This window comes from Callorhinus ursinus, unplaced genomic scaffold (assembly GCF_003265705.2).
Source record: "Callorhinus ursinus isolate GAN/ISIS: 27379988/994484 unplaced genomic scaffold, GSC_fseal_2.0 scaffold4, whole genome shotgun sequence".
NCBI lineage: Eukaryota > Metazoa > Chordata > Mammalia > Carnivora > Otariidae > Callorhinus > Callorhinus ursinus.
The window spans coordinates 61,674,739-61,694,223 of NW_027397066.1; the positions used below are offsets into that span (position 1 = coordinate 61,674,739).

Genomic DNA, 19,485 nt, shown 5'->3' on the forward strand with positions numbered 1-19,485 from the left:
AGGAGCGCACTTAACAGGATGAGCGCTGCAAAAGGTATAGAAATGTTTGTTTTTAAAGATTTACTTATTTATTTTACAGCTAGAGAGAGAGCATGGTGGGAAGAGGCAGAGGGAGAGAGAGAATCCCAAGCAGACTCCATGCTGAGCAGGGAGCCTGACATGGGGTTCAATCTAACGACCTGAGATCATGACCTGCGCTGAAACCAAGAGTCAGATGCTTAGCCGACTGAGCCACCTAGGTGCCCATTTGTGTGTTGTTAATATGGAACACTTCACGAATTTGCATGTCATCCTTGTGCAGGGGCCATGCTGATCTTCTCTGTATTGTTCCAATTTTAGTATATGTGCTGCTGAAGTGAGCACTAGAATTGGTGAATCACTGTATCATACACCTAAACTAATATTACACTGTATGTTAACTGTATTGGAATTAAAATTAAAAAACTAAATTTTTAAAAAAGGAACTTTTCTCCTTCATTGGCTCTTCTCCCTTCTTGCATACTTCAACTCCGGATGTTTCTGATGTCTCAGACCTGGGTCTGATGCTAGGACAACATTCTTTTAAAGAAGAAAGCTTATCAATTTGTAGTACTTTATCACTTTCATGCAGATAATTTTTTAAATATATACTTGCTGTCCTATTTGTTTAACCTAACCCCAGTCCTTTATCTCTCCAATCAGACATTAAGTATTGTAAATGGATTTCCAGTTATCTCCTCAAATGCAATAGCATTTCATCCTTCCTCTCACCTTCCCCTGAATTAGATTTTCTCCCATTTTCCATATTTGTTTCCAATGGCATCTATATTCTTTTGGGCTCAAGAGTTTAAAACATTGAAATTATCTTTTAATGCCTCCATTTTTTTTTAAAGATTTTATTTATTTATTTGACAGAGAGAGACACAGCGAGAGAGGGAACACAAGCAGGGGGAGTGGGAGAGGGAGAAGCAGGCTCCCCGCCGAGCAGGGAGCCCGATGTGGGGCTCGATCCCAGGACCCTGGGATCATGACCTGAGCTGAAGGCAGATGCTTAACGACTGAGCCACCCGCCTTAATGCCTCCATTTTCTATGTCCCTCGGCTGCAGTTACTTCCTGAATTCTATGTTTTTTTCTTAAACTAATTTCTCAGAGTTTGTTTTTTTCACTCTCACTGTTATAATCAACGTCTTTTATATTTTAGGCCAAGATTATTTCAGTAGTCACCTAACGTCTTCAAATTCCAGGTTCTCCCATACCTACACAAGGATTAATATTTCTAGAATACTGCTAATATCATGTGGTGTTATAATGTGACTCCAATTAATAATGACACCAACAACTAATACTCACTGAGTACTTGCTGACTTAGTGCTGACTGCTGCACTAAGTTCTTTTTACATGGATTGATTATTTTAATCTTCAGAGGAATCCTATAAATATATAATTGTACAGTTCGAAGATTTATTTATTTATTTATCATTACAATTCAAATTTATTAGATCTGTCCACAGTCAGCCATGGTGATTTTCTTACTAGTCTTGCCATTTCTGGACGCAAGGCACCATGGCTTCTACAATATTCATGCTCTCTTTCACCTTGCCAAAGACCATCCAACCACTCAGTCTCAGTACAGATGAAAAGTTGGCTGATCATGGGTCCAGCATTTGCCATGGACGAGCTCAAGACCAGTGTGATTCAGGATGAAATTCAGAGGGACTTACCTCCAGGGCCATTATGAAATGAAGTCACCACCTGGCACATAAAACCCAGAATAACTCTGTGAAAACAAAATTTTTCCTCCCTGGTGCTCACAACATGAAAGTTTTCTGCTGTCTTTGGAAATTCATCTGCAAACAGCTGGAAGGAGATACAGCCCAAGAGCTCGCCGTCGATGCCACGTCAAAGAACGTGGTGGGGTTAGCCGTGGCTGGGTAGCACAGGCAGCTCAGGAGTGATGGTTTCTGCAAGGCAGGAAGAATTTTAGAATATTTAGGAAACTTCCAGGATCACCCAACTACTAGTGGTTCTGGGATGCAAACTCCACATGAAACCAGAAGTCTGCTCTTAATCTTTTTTTCTATGCTATCCACATCCCTCAACATGATTGCTAAAGCATGCCACAAATTGCTCCCACCCTTCTGAGCTAATGTCAGGTTTTATTTCTCTCCACATTACACTGAGTTCACTAATACACTGTAAGCATGCCACGTTCATTTCAGCCGTTTGCCTTTACTTTTGCACCTGTAGGTTTTCTCTTGCCATCGAATCAAATCTCTTCTTGGGTTAAGGTCTTACTCCAGAGCACAACGAAGCCTTCACAAATACAATAGTACACCTAGATCTTTTCTTGGAGCCTCTAAAACCACTTATCGTTTGCACCATTAACTTTCGCATTCAGTTATGGAGCACCTTAAATTTTTATTTAACTGATATATATACAGCTGCTATTTATTCATCCCAGAAGAAAATCCTGAGCCCTTATTATTTGCCAGGCACTGTGTAAGTGCTGGAATACAAAGATGGATAAGATTCAGTCTCTGAAAGAGTTTAATCCAGGGGGGGCAACAGATATGTTAGCTAAAATATTACAGTACACTCTAAGTGATGATACTGGAGCATTGTATTGCCTAATGGTTTAGCACATGAGTTTTGGAATTGTCAGATCTTAGGTACATTTTGCTGCTCTGCTCTTCAATAGCTAAGTGAGACATAGCCTCGTTCTGTTTCCTCATTTGCAAAATGGAGATACTAATAGTAGCTACTTTTTAGTAGAATTTACAGAATTAGAGTTTATAGAATTAGAGGAGTATAAAGTACTTAGGACAGTGCTCAAAGTCTGTAAATATTTATCCCTTCCCCTCCATAATAGGAATTTACATTTATTCTATACCCATTCTTCCGTGGGAATAGAGAAGACGGAATGAATAGCTATGCTTGGATGGTCAGGAAAAACTTAGGAAAGAAGAATGAATCTGAATATGGTCTTGAAGGATGAGAAGGAATTCACCTTATTTTGATTTGGTTAGACTATAAGAAGAATATGGAGAAATACTAGTGAAAGGAGTCTGGAAAGAACATAGGCAAGTTGTAAAGGGCACTGTATATGCAAAGGTATTTGTTCGCTACCTTTTTGTTTATTAATTCCTGAAAGGCTTTGGTGTTGTGCCAGCAATTTCCAAAGCCATGGGCCCACCAAATAATACCCGTCTATTAAAAAAGCATAGACACATGTTATGATTCTTACAGATCCTAATTATTAAAATATCTATTTTAAGGTTTTGCTGAAATGATAGTGCCTTCGGGGCACCCTATCTCTATCAATTAATGAGTCCTGAAAGACTTACCATATGCCCTGTGCCAGTGATCAATTTATTGACTCTCAGCCCCAAATTCACCCTTCATAGCCTGCTCCTCAAAAGTAGATGTAAATCTCTTCAATATTTTCCCTTTGCATCTGGCATAATGTTAAACTTTGAGAGACATTTCGGGAGAAAGAAGCATGAGTCTCTCTGGCTATTCCATAGAGAAAGGATTGGGGAGAAGGGACTGGACTTGCAGAAAGAGCAGTTCATCTGCTCATTTATCCTTTAATTTAGCAAAGACTTATGAGAACCTACTCAAAGTCAGGCAATGAGGATTGTCAGTTAAAGAAAACACAGTCTCTGCTTCAAGAAGCTCAGAGGGGAAGGGGTGGTTGTGTTAATCATGATCAGGATTGTGCTCCGTGCTGATCAAGAGAAGCCTGAGATGCTGTGAGAGCTGGAGGAACAGCCAACCACAGCTGGCGAAGAGAGGACAGTATTCTAGGGGAAATCTTTGGGATTGAATCTTGAAGGAAAATGGAAGTTATTCAGATGCAGAAAGGGATGAAATGTGGTCTAGCTAAAGCGCACCACGTATCTAAGGTGAGAGAACACTGAAGCAAAAGTTGAGTGTTGGAATGGGCTAGTGCTGGGGGTTGGTAAGAGATGAAGTTAGAGAATTTGGAACCGGATTATGGAGTGCTTTCCAGGCTATTTGATATTTAGATTGTTTCTATATTTTAAAACTTTTTATTTGGAAACACTCTCAACTTTATAGAAAAGTTGAAAGAACAGAACAAAGAACGTTTCTCCCTGAATCATTTGAGGATAAGTTGCCAACATGATGTTTAAACATCTCCTCTCCTCAAATGCTTTAGTGTGTATTACCCATAAACCAGGACATTTCCCTACATTACCATAATACAACCACCAAAATTAGGAAAGTAAAGTTGGCCTATTACTACCATCTAAGCCTCACACCTTATTCAAGTTTCACTAGTTGTTCCAATAATATATATATATATATTTAATACTAAAAGGATTCAGTCCAGAATAAACCACCATGCTTAGTTGTCATGTCTTTTTAGCCTCTTTCAATCTGGAACGCTTTCTCACCCTTTCTTGACTTTCATTTCCTTGATCCTTTTGAAAATTACAAGTTAGTTATTGTGTAAAATGTCCCACAGTGTGGGTTTGTTGGATATTTCCTCATGATTGGATTCAAGTCATGCATCTCTGGTAGGCATATTCCAGAAGCAATGTTGTGTTCTTCTCATTGTATCCTATCACTAGTGATATTAACTTTCATCATTTTGTTAAGGTGGTATGTCCCAGACCTTTCTAGTCCATGGTTACTCCCCCCCTCCTTATAATTAATAAATATTTTGTGAAGAGATCTTGGAGACTATGTAAATAGCCTTTTCAAATGGTGAATTAATCTTTTTGTCTAGAGCATGTGGATGAGTACAGACTCATGTTACTCTATTTTAGTCAGTGACTTATGTATCTTTTTGAGATATTCCCATTATTCTCTGAACCCTTCCTTACTTTTTGCCACAAGATGCTCCAGCCTCATTGTGTATTCCCTGCCCCAGCACTGGAATCAGCTATTTCTCCAAAGAGCCTTGTTTCCTTTTAGTGAAGAAGAGTATTTAGAAACTAACCTTTGGGCACTAGTGGGCTCATTGCTATCAGGGCGACACTGCTCCTAGACCCTCAAAATGTATATACATATATATACATGCATTTATAGATATACTTATTTTTGTTTTCTGTATCTATTTCTTTGTATTGAAAGCCATGAGTTCACAACCAATATCCCCAATTCTAAGCCAATACTTCATTCTTATATTCTCCCTTTCTATAATTATAACTTGTTTCTCTGGCAGTGGGAAACCTGGCTCCCTTATCCTCGATATATTTACTTATTTGCTCAATCCTCTGTATGTAATCATGGCCACTAACTACTATCAAACTCTCATCCCTGCAAATGCCCTCCTCACTCTGATTGAGCTACGATACCCTGCTCTCCCACAGATGCTCTTCTCTCATTGCTGGGGCTCCTGTGTCCTAACCTGAGTCATTCCCCTGCACAGCCCCCTTCCCCACTCCAGTGGTACTTTGCCATCCCAGGTGAGCTACCATATTTCTTCCCCAATCACCCCTGAAGATACCTACCTTGCTGAGCCCCAAACTAATGGGTTTTGGATTGAATTGCTCTGGAAGTAAACCATTGAATGGAAGGGAGCAAGAGAAGGGAAAGGATAGAGAAGGAGAAGAAGAGTGCTTCTAATCAAAAAATATATATTATAAATAACATTCTCTTTTTGTACCTAAATCTTTATCATTAACTTAGATTTTCTGGGATAGATTCACAGAAATCAAATTATTGGGTTAAATGTTACAAACTCAATAATTGTCTTAATTTTTACTTCTACCAGCAATACATGACAGTGTCTATTTTATCCTAGACAGCTTTGCATATGATATCTAATTAAAAAAATGTTTTTGTTAATTTTATAGATGAAAATAACATTTTATTTTCTATTTCTTTCATTTCTAATAAGCTTGAATATTTTTCTATTTATTTAGCCATTTTTAGCTTCTCTTTCATAACTTATTTTCTTATCTATTTACATTTGGGAATTTTTACATTTTTCCTAGGTTGATATATTAATATTAACAATCATATTTATTTCAAGATTAGTTTTTAAAGTGGCTTCCTCTGGCCACTCTCTACATTTGTACTTGCCTTTCTCTGCTGCCAATCAGTATTTTCTAAGATACATGCAAACGAAGGATAATATTAATCTAGAAAATATAAAATTTGGAATATAAATGGCCTGTTATAAAGCCATTCAAAAATATGGTGTACTTTTTAAAAACATTTATTTGTGGTTAATTCTTATCTTTTTTACTCTCCATTAGGTTGACAGATTTATCTAATTCTTCTCTCAAATTTTTTTCACTTCATATAATTTAATGCTATGGTAGTAACATTATGTTACTGGTAAAGTGAATTTTTCATCATGTATCTCTTTTATCTCTAATATTGTTTTTAAATCTTAAAGTCTATTTTACTAGACATCAGCTTTTTTTTTTTTTTTTTGGTTGGTATTTGCATGCTATAACGTTTTCAACCTTTTATTTTCAGCCTTTCAGTGTTATTATGTTTTGGGTGTGTCTCCTGTTGAGTCAGGATTCTGATAGGAAATAAAGAGGCAGTGCACTCAAAATGTTCATTAAAGAGAGTTTAATAAGAAATTCTTTGCAGAGGTATAGACAGCATTAACGGAACCAATAAGAGATGGTGAACTACTCAGACACTAGAAACAGGGAAAAGCACTTATACTCTAGCCCTGAAGGGTCAAAGAGAGAGAGCACTATTAGTAGAACCCAATATAAACTGTTGCTGGGAAAGGGGACACCTGCAGGATCTGTGATCTTAAGTAGAGATAACACAACCACTGAAAAACTCTGGCCCAGCAGTGAGGTAAACTGGGGGAATTAATGCCCTTACTTCTCTCTCCTCCCACCCTGTGACCTGCCACTATCAGCGACTGGCCAAACCCATCCAGAAGTTAGAGAGCAAAGGATCTCAGGGATACAAAACATAGACCTGGGCCTAGAGCTAGACAGAGAAGAGTAGAGAAGAGCCAGCACACATGTAAACAGCTCATAGTTGGACTTTGTTGTTGTTATCCAGGCTAATAGATTTTCCTTTTGAATGGAGCATTTAGTTCATTTACTTACATTTACTGAGATTACTAGTGTAATTCATTGCTAAGATTTTATGTCCCACATTATCTATGTTTTTTTCCCTCTGTCATGACTACTTTTTGATTATTTGAGCAATTTTTTTCATTCCACTCATTCCATCTCTATTATTTTAGTGGTTACTTTAGAAATTTATACTATCTTTAACTTCCTCTGAAACAATAGGAAGATCTTTGGAACACTTTTGCTCTGATTACCCCTCTCCTGACTAATATACAATTGTTGTTGGGTATTTTAACCCAATAACACATTATTATTATTTTCTGTTTCTATACATTATATTTAGATATAATTTAACTGTATGTTTATAATATATAGTCAATATTTATTTAGATTTATTTACTTTCTTTGCTCACCATTCATCCTTGCATTTTAGACTTTCCATCTTGAATCACTTTTCTTCTTTCAATCTTTTGGAACATTTTTTGTTAAGATCTATTGGTGATAAACTCTTTCTACATTTTTTTGTTTCTGAAAATGTGTTAATTTCACCTTTTGCTAGATATATAATTTTAGATTGACATATTGGAAGATAACATTGTATTGATTTAGAGCTTTCATGTATCCATTGAGAAGTCTGATATCATCATTATTGTCATTCCTTGGAAGGATAGATTTTAAAATATTTTTTTGTTTGTTTGTGGATTGCAGTTTCACTATGATATGTGTAGGTGCAGATTTCCTCCTATATATCCTGCATTGGATGCATAGATAACTCTAAAACTGTTGACTGGTGTCTTTCATTGGTTCCTAAAATTATCAGATCTTATCATTTCAAATACTGCTTCTACCTCTTTCTCTCTCTCCTCCTAAGGTATATATTAGACCTTTTCCTCTATCCTCCATGTTAATCTCTCTTTTATATTTCACATCTCTTTAACTCTTTGTGCTTCATTCTTCACAATTTCCTCAAATCTATTTTCCAGTTCATATTTTTTTCTTTAATGGTGGCTAATATGATGTTTAGCTTGCCCATTGAGTTTTAAATTTTAATGTTCATATTTCTTATTTATAGAAATTCTCATTGGTTCTCTTTCAAATCTGCTTTGTCACTTCTATGGTATTTTCTTCCATTTTCATATGTTTGAACCTTTCTTTTATTCCTTTGAACATACTAAACATAGTTATTTTACTTTTTGTGTCTAATAATTCCATATATATGAAGGTTTGTGGGTCTGGTTCTTCTGTTGGTTGTTTCTGCTAGCTCTTGTATAAAAATGCCTTCTTTATGAATTTTATGTATTTTGTGATTCCTGACCTGCTATTCTTTGGAACTTTATCTGGAGAAATACTTTGAATTCTGAGTTGAAAAAATACTTTTCTAGAAAGAATTTGCATATGCTTTTGGATGACGGATTGTATGTTCTAAAGATGGTGACAATAGTATATTGCATCCTATATGCTTACAATGTGACTTTGAGACTCCTCCCATTGAGAAGTGGGGTCTATGTTTTTGTTCCTTGAATCTGGGAGGGCTTGTGACTAGAGTGGAAGTGATTCTATGGGATGTCCAAGGTTCAGAGATAAAAGGCAAGACAGTTTTCCCCTGGTTCTCTTGGGATGCTTTGCACTTTGAACCACATGGAAAGGCCATAAGCAGGTATTCTTGCCAACAGCCTTAGCCGAGGTCCTAGCCAACAGGCTGCATCCACCACCAGACATGAGAGGAAACTAGTTGACAGATTATTCCAGCTTCCAGCCCCTGAGTGACCTCCTGCTCTCAGTCTTCTCAGATAGGAACCAGATGAAATGGAACAAAGACAAGTTGTCCCTGTTGTGCACTTTCCAAATTCTTGACCCACAGAATCCATGAGTATAATAATATCACTGTTGTTTTAGGATACCAAGTTTGGTGGAGTGTGGGTTCTTATTCAGCAATCAGTGACCAGAATAATTCTGCCAGATACCTGGCGACAAGACCAATATAAGACTTTAACTTGAATTCTAGGCTTTAGAATTTTTTGGGCAACAAAAACACTGTAATTCTGGCCACAAACCTGCTTGAGGCTGGTAGAAGAGGTATTTCCCCTCTACCCAATACCATGGTTCAAGAGTGACAGTTTCCTTGTGGTCCCATCCATGGTTTGGTGGTATGAGTAGGGGACAGGTTTATTTCTAGCTCACCCTTACACTGAATGCTTATCCCTCTGGTTTAAGGGAGCTTTTATTAGGTTCCTCACTTTGGGTGGGTCTTGTGTTTCTCTTGTTCTCTGCTCCCTGTAAACTTAAAAACAAAAACAAAAAACTGATGCTTATATTTACCAGGTTTTGACAAGTGCTCTCAAAGTGAAACCATTTTCTCTGCTCCCTTTATTTACCTAGTTTCCCACTTTAGTTTTTGGCCTGTGTGTATAAACAAATATTTTTTCTCTCAGCTCTGTGATGCATTTAAAAAGATGCTTTGCATGTTATAAATGGAATTTTTGGTGGTTTTCAGCAGGTGGTTTGCTTGGGACTCTGTTATAAATTTGATGGGGGACACAATTCCTCTTATCTGCTGAAGTCCTAAACCCCAGAACCTCAAAATGTGACTGTATTTGAAGATAGGGTCTTTAAATAGGTGACTAAGTTAAAATGAACATTAGAGTGAGTTCTAATCCAATATGACTAGTGCCCTTTTAAGAAAAGTAAATTAGAACTACAATAAAATATCACCTCACACCTGTTAGAATGACTAAAATAAAAAACACAGGAAACAACAAGTGTTGGTGAGGGTGTTAGGAAAAAAAACCCTCTTGCACTGTTAGTGGGAATGAAAACTGGTGCAGCCACTCTGGAAAACAGTATGAAGTTTCCTCAAAAACTTAAAAATAGAACTACCCTACAATCTAGCAATTGCGCAACTGGATATTTACCCAAAGGATACAAAAACACTAATTCAAAGGGATACATGCACCCCTATGTTTCCTGCAGCATTATTTACAATAGCCAAACTGTGGAAGCAGCCCAGGTGTCCGTAGATAGATGAATGGATAAAGAAGGTGTGATATGTCTATATCACACATACACAATGGAATATTATTCAGCCATAAAAAGAATGAAATCTTGCCATTGGCAATGATATGGATGGAGCTAGAGAGTATAATGCTGAACAAAATAAGTTCAGTCAGGGAAAGACAAATACCATAAGATTTCACTCATATGTGGAATTTAAGAAATAAAACAAATGAGCAAAGGAAAAAAGAAAGAGAGACAAACCAAGAAACAGGCTCTTAACTCTAGAGAATAAACTGATGCTTACCAGAGGGGAGGTGGGTAGGGGGAATGGGTGAACTAGATGGAGGAGACTGAACACTTATCACAATGAGCACTGGGTGATGTATGGGATTGTTGAATCACTGTATTGTACACTTGAAACTAATAGAACACTCTATGTTCACTATACTGGAATTAAAATTAAAAGCTTAACAAAAAAGAAAAGGAAATTAGAACACAGAGATGTACAGAGGGAAGATGATAAAAAGACACAGGGAGAAGGCAGCCATCTTACAAACCAAAGAGAGAGGCCTCAAGAAGAAAGCAGCCCGGCCAACACTTTGATCTCGGACTTCTAACCTCCAGAACTGTGAGAGGAAAAAAATCTGTTGTTAAGCCATCCAGACTGTGCTACTTTGCTCTAGCAGCCCTAGCAGACTAATAGAGGAACTCCCTCTCCTTTCATTTGTTTGGTTAATCAATAGTTGAGAGCACCGTTAATAATGATTTATTAAGGGACTGGCTATTGAATTTATTTTTTTGCAACTTCGATGTTTCTTCTTGCTTCTCCCCTGCTGTCTCCCTTTTGACCATTTCATTGGTCTTCAACACTCACTCACACCATGAAAGAGGAAAATAGAGGCAAGAAACCCCATTTCTTCTGTTGTACCTCCTAGTTCACACCTCGGATTATTCGTGTGATATTGGGGGTGGTGCGGAATTTTAGGCCAGGTCCAGTTTCTGCATCAGTCCGTTTATTATTCTGGGTGACTCCACATATTCTAATAACACAGCCTCTTGTTGTATTGGTTATAAATGACACTACATAGGCTAATGTGTAACCTATACTAAAAAACAAATTTCAACTGAATACATTTTAAAGATGAAATTGAAACCGCTTAAAAGCGTAAGGTTGAACCAAAAATCAAAATGGCTGCACTAATGCTTCCGTGAAGCTTGATTTTATTTTTTATTTTTTATTTATTTATTTTTAAATTTAAAATTTATTTATTTATTTGACAGGGAGAGACACGGCAAGAGAGGGAACACAAGCAGAGGGAGTGGGAGAGGGAGAAGCAGGCTTCCCACCGAGCAGGGAATCCAATGGGGTCGCGATCCCAGGACCCCCGGGATCATGACCTGAGCTGAAGGCAGACGCTTAGTGACTGAGCCACCCAGATGCCCCGAAGCTTGATTTTAAAGTCACCTTTTTCCTCTCTTCTGCAAACCTCCCCTCCTCCCTTCTTAGCCTTTTGTTTCAGGAACCCCATACCACCCTGAAAACAACCAACCAGGCCAGCAGCACACAGATAATTCCAGTGGAGACTGGCTAGCTCCTGTATTTCCTTATAATACACCCAGCCCCTTGCTCTGGGCAGACTTGCAGCTTTTGAAGGCCGAAGGCTGCTGCAGCCTCCTTTGCCCAGCAAAGCAATAAAGAGCTATTGTTCCTCTTTATCCCAAACTCTGTCCTCGAGGTTTATTTTGGCTCTGAGGCGCTGAGGTCGGTTTTCAACAACATTACTGGCTTTATTCAATAATTCATAAGTCAGGAGCATCCAGAAAGGAGCTCCGAAGAGCTGTGCAAAATGAAAGACTTTTATGGACAGATGGGAGTTGGAACAAGGAAGTTATACTAGACAAAAAAGCGAATGGTTATGGCAAATTCACTTTCCTTTAGGGGATGGCAGGGTCTATCAGGCAGATTACCTAACAAGTGATTTCTGATTGATTGGTTTGAGAGTCCATTTCTGGGAGAGCTGAAACTATAATTGTCAGTTTGGTGACATGGGGCTTAGCATTAAGTGACTCCCTTTTGGGCCTATTGTCTTGTTTTTAACATCTACAGTATATTGTATATTGCCCAAGATTCATAAGTTTTAAGCTACTCAAATAACATAGCAAAGTAAAGTTGTGACAGGGAAATCATCAGGGTGGTTATATCAAGTAGTCATGTTTTTCAGATATTTTAAATTAAAAAAACACCCATTAGTCCATCTAATTTTTGGAATTTTAGTTCCAAAAATAAATACTTAGAAAACTTGAAGGAATCATTATTTATTACTCAAATTAGTTCAAATTTTACAACACAGGCAATAAATCCATTTTCCTCAATGGAAATTTTATGCAGGCTTTTCTAAAAGTTTTACATTATTTTTGGAGATAATAAGATGTAACACAGAAACAGATGGAGAATAAAAACAAATACTTGTTTTAGCAAAGTAAGTTGGAATTGGATTTAAGTATCAAGTGAGTCACAGTGTCTGTACTTTCAGACCAGTTTAACTTCATTATAATTACTCAGGCCTAATGAAATAGTCTTCACAACATGTGTGTGATACTATGACTTATAAGAACTATATTTTGGTCATCTGAATAGCCAAAATATATTTCTTATATGTATTTGGTCTTCCACAGTTCCTGGCTCACAGTTGCCCAAACCCTTGTCAGTTCCTCAGGGTTGAGAAGGATCAAGATGTCTTTTGTTATGTTAATGAAGTGACTTCTGGAAAGTATTGAAGGAAGGGGGTTCCTTGCCAGGAGAACCAATCATAGGATTAGAGGTGTGGAACTTTGAGTTCCAAGCCATGACCACCATGAGAGGAGCTGGAAGTTGAATCATTCCAGTGGCTAATGATTTAATCAGTTGTGCTTATGTAAGGAAGTCTCCAAAAAAAACCCCCCCAAAGGATGGGGGGTTCAGAGAGCTTCTGGGTTGGTGAACACACAGGTATTTGGGGAGCGAGTATTGTGCTTGGAGAGGGCATGGATGCTCTGTGCCCTTTCCCCATACCTTGCCCTGTGCATCTCTTTCATCTGGCTATTCCTGGGTTATATCCTTTTATAACAAACCTGTGATCTGGTAAGTAAAAAGTTTCTCTGAATTTTGTGAACCACTCTAGCAAATTAATGGAACTCAAGGAGAGGGTTGTGGGAAACTCCAATCTGTAGCCATGGATCAGAAGCACAGGAAATCACCTAGGCTTGCGTCTGGCGCATGTGTGGGAAGGGCAGACTTAGAAGGACGGAAGCCTTAGCCTGTGGAGTCTGATGCTATCTCCAGGTAGGTAGTGTCAGAATTGCTTGTTGGCATGTGGGGAACCCCTATACATGCTGGAATTGGTACTAGGATCAATTTTAATGTGAAAAAGGTGTGATGACATGTATATGCACTTGGCTGGGGAATTGGGGGATTCTGGGCCCTCTAATAATGGATGCTAACATGAGGCTTTGAAAAATATAACAATCTCATTCTTTTATATTCTGAGTAATTTAGGGCATTTCCTTATTAAATCAGAGCATTCCAAAATTTCAGAAAAGAGTAGTATAAAAATCTATTTCCATAATGCAAATAAAATAAGATTTCCTAGAAAAAGTAAACTATGCATCTCAGTTCTTAAGAACATAGGCAGGAGAAATGTTAAAATTTGGAAATAGGGAAGGCAGTGCAAACTCCTGCTCAGCCAGCTGAGAGAGGGGAGGCCCGGGAGCTAGAAGAAAGGGTGTTCTGGAGAGATCCCCACGAGGGCAAGGCAGGGTCCAGGGTAGGGGGAAAACTTGGCTACTACTGAGGATTCCTGGGGACAGGCCTCCCGGAAGCCTGTCAGATCTTCGGTGGGAGAGCAGGGTGCATTTCGAGGAGAGACTCACAGGGCTGATTTCTTTTTTTTTTTAAAGATTTATTTTATTTATTTGAGAGAGAGTGAGAGAGCCCCCATGCGTGAGTGGGGGGAGGGGCAGAGGGAGAGAATCTTCAAGCAGACTCCACGCTGAGCGCTCAACCAACTGAGCCACCCAGGCACCCGCAGAGCTGTGATTTTTTTTTTTTTTTTTTACCTTCACCCTGGAATCTTGATTAGCTCCCATTTTGGGGCCACCCTACTAATAATCCTGTGTGATTTCATGGGCCCTTTATCCCTCAAACATTCCGAGTATTGATGTGTAAAAATCCCTATAATGGGTCAAAAAGCTTTATGGCTCTGTAAGTAGAGATAAAAGCCTTAACAGGGAAAATTCCTGGTTGTGGTAACTCCCAGAGAGAACTTTATTCCTACCCAAGTGTGAGCAGTTAAGCAACTGAGGAGAATACATTACTGATTAGAGAAGTTTGCATCGTTTGGGGAAGAGGGAACTCAGCGTTGGCAGCAGAGAGGGAGAAGTTGAGTGGGCAGAGCTGAGGAAGGAGAGCTCAGGTTTCTCCTCTATCTGGGTCTCTTTCTCTTCAATGTTTACTGACAAATAGAAGTGTCTGTGAAGGTATTTTTAGGTGGAGACTTGGGAGTATTGCCTCTAGGCCTCATAGTGCTGCCAAGGTTGTGAAGCAGAATTTATGAAGCCAATTTTATCGTCGTATTCAGTTGCTAGTGCCACCCACCGTATTAAAGAAGGTCATTTTCACAGAGTCCGATGAGCTGATGTCCCATGCAATGCGTTCAAACTAGCTTCTCTAATTTCTTGTGCTTTACTCAACAGAGTGATCATCCCACATTTTATTTTATTTTTTTACAAGTCAGGAGCACTTATTAGGGACGATCTTATTTTATATCCTACCCCTCCCACAAAGCGTCTCAGGCTGCTAGCCGGAAATACACTTTATCAGTGTAAACCACTTCATTTTGCTTAAGAAGTTTTGGGTCTTGTTGCTCGTCGTTGTGAGAGAACAAAAAGCCAGGGTTGACCAACTGGAGGGAGTTAGGTGTTCTACACCAACAACCTGCCAAATGAAGCTGACCCGAGGCTGAGTGACTTCAGGCAGCATCAGCCAGCATTTGTGATTCAAAATCATACCGATCCAGGAACTCACTTTGTTTACGTTGCCTCACTGAGTCATTTTTTAAAATGGGCACTTGGTGACCCAAATAAATCTTTCTATAAATGGAGGAAACATTTTTGAGGGATGTGGAGGTCTTCCAAATTCCTCATTATGAAGCCTTCTTAAAGTTGCCTAAAGACTTTTTTGGGTAACTTTTTTTATTTTAAAAGTTGCATAGGAAGTACATCCTTACTATAAAAGTACAAAAGCAGACAGATATTAAGGTCCACCTTCACTGAAGATTTTTTTCTGCCTTTTCTAGAATAGAGATGTTTTCTTTGTGTGTCTGGAAAGAGGAGAGCAGGGCTGGGAGGAGGTACCTCCTTGCATCTGTTTCTTCATCTTTCTCTGTATGAGTCAGGAGAAGCTCTGCATTTGCGGCCATAAACAAACCCTAAACCCTCACTCGACTCACTCACTCATGCAAAGTGTACTGTGGGTCCAGTAGCTTTTCAGGGCAGCTCCCTTCCAAGTGATGACTTAGCAATCAGGTTGCTTTCATCTTACAGCAGCTACTCCACCTGAAACACAAGACTTCCAGCAACACTGAAGCAGGGGATGAGCCAGAGTGAGAACACATATGCGCTCTCAACCGCTAGAGACTAGAAATAACACACATCATTCCCACTCTCAATTCATCGGCCAGAGCTCGTGTATGGGCCCCTTAAGTTCCAGGGAGGCTGAAAAGTGTTTCTGTGTGCCCAAGACCGAGAGGGAAGCCAATTCTGATGAGCACTACTACGATTCTACCGTATTTTCTCTCTTCCTAATGTCCCTTCTACCCCAGCATCCACGTACACAGCAGTGATGACCCCAAATGTCCTCAACTTGTTTGCAGGTATCTCTATACCCATTCCTGAGAACTATCCTTAGCAGGAAACTACCTGAGGCAGGTTAGAGGCTAAAGAAGGAGAGGGTTTGGACACTGGGTGTGATGTATGTAAGGAACAAAATCTTTCAATGGGTAAGCTTCTCCTGCTTGAGACGAGAGAAACCAGTAGAAACCAGTTTTCCTTGCCCCACACCCATTTGCCATCTAGCCCTACCGTGGTATGATAACGGGGTAGGTAGAATTCTCCATCGGACCCTGACACCGTATAATGATGGGATTTCTCGTTTTCCTCCCCTGAGCATCAATTTCCAGAGAGGAGAATCTGATTTCTACCGGGTCTGTGAGAGGAAAACAAACAACAGGGTAGGAAATTTTTTGAAATACTTAAGAGTGATCCTTAGAGGTCTATGAAGTCTCTGTTTTCTTGCTTCCAAAGTATCCTGTGCTTATTCGTCCCTGGCGCCCTGAACCCAGCTTTCTCCCTGAACCCAGCTTTCTCCCTGAACCCAGCTTTCTCCCCGAACCCAGCTTTCCCTCTCACCTCACACATGGAGGCATTTACACTCGTAATAAAAAAACACACACATGCAGAGTCAACTTCAGAAATACTCCCTCGAGGGGCGCCTGGGTGGCTCGGTTGGTTAAGCGACTGCCTTCGGCTCGGGTCATGGTCCTGGAGTCCCAGGATCGAGTCCCGCGTCGGGCTCCCTGCTCAGCAGGGAGTCTGCTTCTCCCTCTGACCCTCTTCCTTCTCGTGCTTTCTCTCTCTCTCAAATAAACAAATAAAATCTTTTTAAAAAAGAAAGAAAAGAAAAGAAATCCTCTCTCTAGGGGCGCCTGGGTGGCTCGGGCGGTTCAGCGGCTGCCTTCGGCTCAGGCCGTGATCCCAGGGCCCTGGGATCCAACCCCACGTCAGGCTCCCTGCTCCGCGGGGAGTCTGCCTCTTCCTCTTCCTCTCCCTCTGCCTCTGCCTCTCTCCCTGGCTTGTACTCTCGCTCTCTCACTCACTCTCTCCCTCCTCTCGCTAATAAATAAATAAAATCTTTAAAAAAGAAAGAAAGAAAGAAAGAAATTCTCTCTGTAAATCAGTTTCCAAAGCCCTCTATGTTTCCACCCCTAAGTCCTCACTCCTGGTGGAGCCAGACGATTATTTGTGAGTTAAATACCTGGCATAATTTGTGGTTATAAAAGCCTTTATTAATTCGTAATTTAATCTAGATGTTAATTTACGAGCAAACATTTTTAATTAGGCTATTAGTTCCATTGGTGTTTGGCTTTATACATCCTATGCAATAAGATCTTTGCGTTTTTCTGATTGGCCCTTATTCCCCGATTTTCTCTTGATTTAAGGCCTTCAGTTACATAATTTCGATACCATGATATTTTGGCCAACCTATTTCATTCCTTCAAAAAATTAGAACTTTCTTAAATGTGATGTCGCCCCCACTCTATAGGTATGCATGGCCAGATGATTATAGACAGGGAGAAACTGGTCATCAGTTTCTCTAGGTCTAAGGAGAAGGGTGGACAAAATCCAGAGCAGAGTCAAAGAGGCCCAGGGCCCTTGCTAGTGAGGAAGCAACGTCCCTTTGGCAGTAACCTTATCAGATTCACCCCTCAGATCTCTGCCCACCCTCTATGTATATACAGAATGAGGCCAGTTTGCCCATGTGCATTAAGGTGGATAATAAAAGACAAACTCATCTTAGCTCTTCTCTATCCACCACAGAGTGTGTAAGCTGATTCTAAGTTTCCAGGAATGTGTTCTCTAAACATGAGAACTTCTAGACTCCTCTCTCCTGTAGAAAGGTGTTTAAGATGGTTCTCATTCACAGCGTATAACGTGAAAAGGGTTAACATAAGAAGAGACATTCGAAAGATATAGTTCATCTGAAGTAAACAGACCATTTTAAGAATTTACTACCTCCCTTCCCAAAACTGGAGGCTTTGAGAGGTTCACTGACTTCACTTGAATGTCCAATAAAAGAGAGGTCACGCTAGAATCTCTGGGTTCTCAAGTTACTCTTCCAACCACAAGACCACATTTCCTTCCTCTCTTACTGATACGCAGAGAGCAATGTAAAATGTAAGCAGCTGGGGTAGGAACAAGGGCATGAAGGAAAACACCACAATGTTACTTAGCAAGTGTGCAAAATAAAATCTGAATTTAAATGACTCTTTTCAGTCATTGCTCTGTAAATTCAATAGGCTGTTCTCACCATGTAATTTAAATCAATGAAACAGTTTATTAAAAACCTACCATAGCTAGACACTGTGAGAAGTACCAGGGATATGAAGCATGCACAAAACGAAGTCCCTACTGTCATGTGCTAAAAAGCATCACTGAAGAACAGTGAGGAGTAGGGTGGTAGATGTTTCCAGCCCAGATGCCTTTCATAGGCTGGGGCAGCCATCCTTCAGCAGCTGCGAGTGCCTTGGCTAACAGCTTAGAGCTGTGACTTTCTCCAGAGACCTGACCTGGGCCAAGTAGGGCTATTTCACTGGAGACCCCTGAGAGGTTATACCCTCCCTTCTCCAAGGGTAACCAAGGACTGACTCATTTCCACTTTTTCCTATTTTTCCCAGCTTTTACCTGGGACCATATCCTTACACAGCTCTTTTCTATATTGCTCCTTCCCCTCCTTACATTCAGGTTTTTCCTAAAAAGCGTTCCCTTGGTAAAGTATACATATCAGAACCCCTTCTTAGGCTCTGCAGCTACAGAACCCCACAGGTGTTGTTTGAAGTTACTGAATAGGTTCCTAGATGCTTTGCTTAGGGTAAGATTAGGAACATTATGTATGTCTGTAAAAGTTTTAATAGAGAGCCCAACATTTAACATGCTGACTCATATCCCCTCTATTTTTCTTCTAAAGACTAAACAATGTAGTTTTTCAATGTGACTTTTTAATATTTGTTGTCACTTGGAGATATTCTTTGGGGAGTGGACTAACAGAGCAGTAAATACGCATGTATCTACCTGAATGATTTGGGTTTTAGCACTTTCCCACAACTGTGTGGTCATTAAAAGTCCTTCAGTCAAGAAATGTTTTTCCATGCTCCTTACAGAATAATAGAATAGAACCTATCTAGGGGGAAACTGGTAGCATTCCTGTAGAGGCAGTCAACCTTAGCAAAGCTCTTAACGACGTGTTGGGAGATTTAGCTATTATATTCCTTATTCATGCATCTCAACAAGTGAGTTTGTAACCACATGGTAAAGAACAGAATCAATGGAAACCTTATTAAAATTAAAATTATTTTTATGATAATGCCAGTTTCTTTCTGGCAGAGGTAATTCCTGCTGTCCATTGTTCTCATTCTCACAGCAATCACGTGCTCCTTTTCAACTCTCCTGTGTAACCATTGCACCACCAAATCCTAAATATTAGCAAGTTAGATTAAATTATTAGAGACAAAGTAAAATACTAGAGCCATCTCAAAAATGTGTCTCTCCTCCCACACTGCGCAAGGATGATTGATTATTTAAAGACAAAAACAAGGCAGTGTTAAAGAAAAAATTGTTCATGACACTTGTTAGAGATGGTAAGGCAGACTTTACTCAAGTGGGGGCTACCTCAGCGGA

At 39.6% G+C, this 19,485-nt stretch overlaps 1 non-coding gene across 1 annotated transcript; it reads right to left on the reverse strand.

Annotated features, from left to right (window-relative positions):
- Positions 1-256: 256 nt before the first annotated feature.
- LOC112836192 (U6 spliceosomal RNA) lies at positions 257-363 on the reverse strand. The gene has a single exon (XR_003211419.1). It is a non-coding gene; the product is annotated as a U6 spliceosomal RNA (small nuclear RNA).
- Positions 364-19,485: the final 19,122 nt, after the last annotated feature.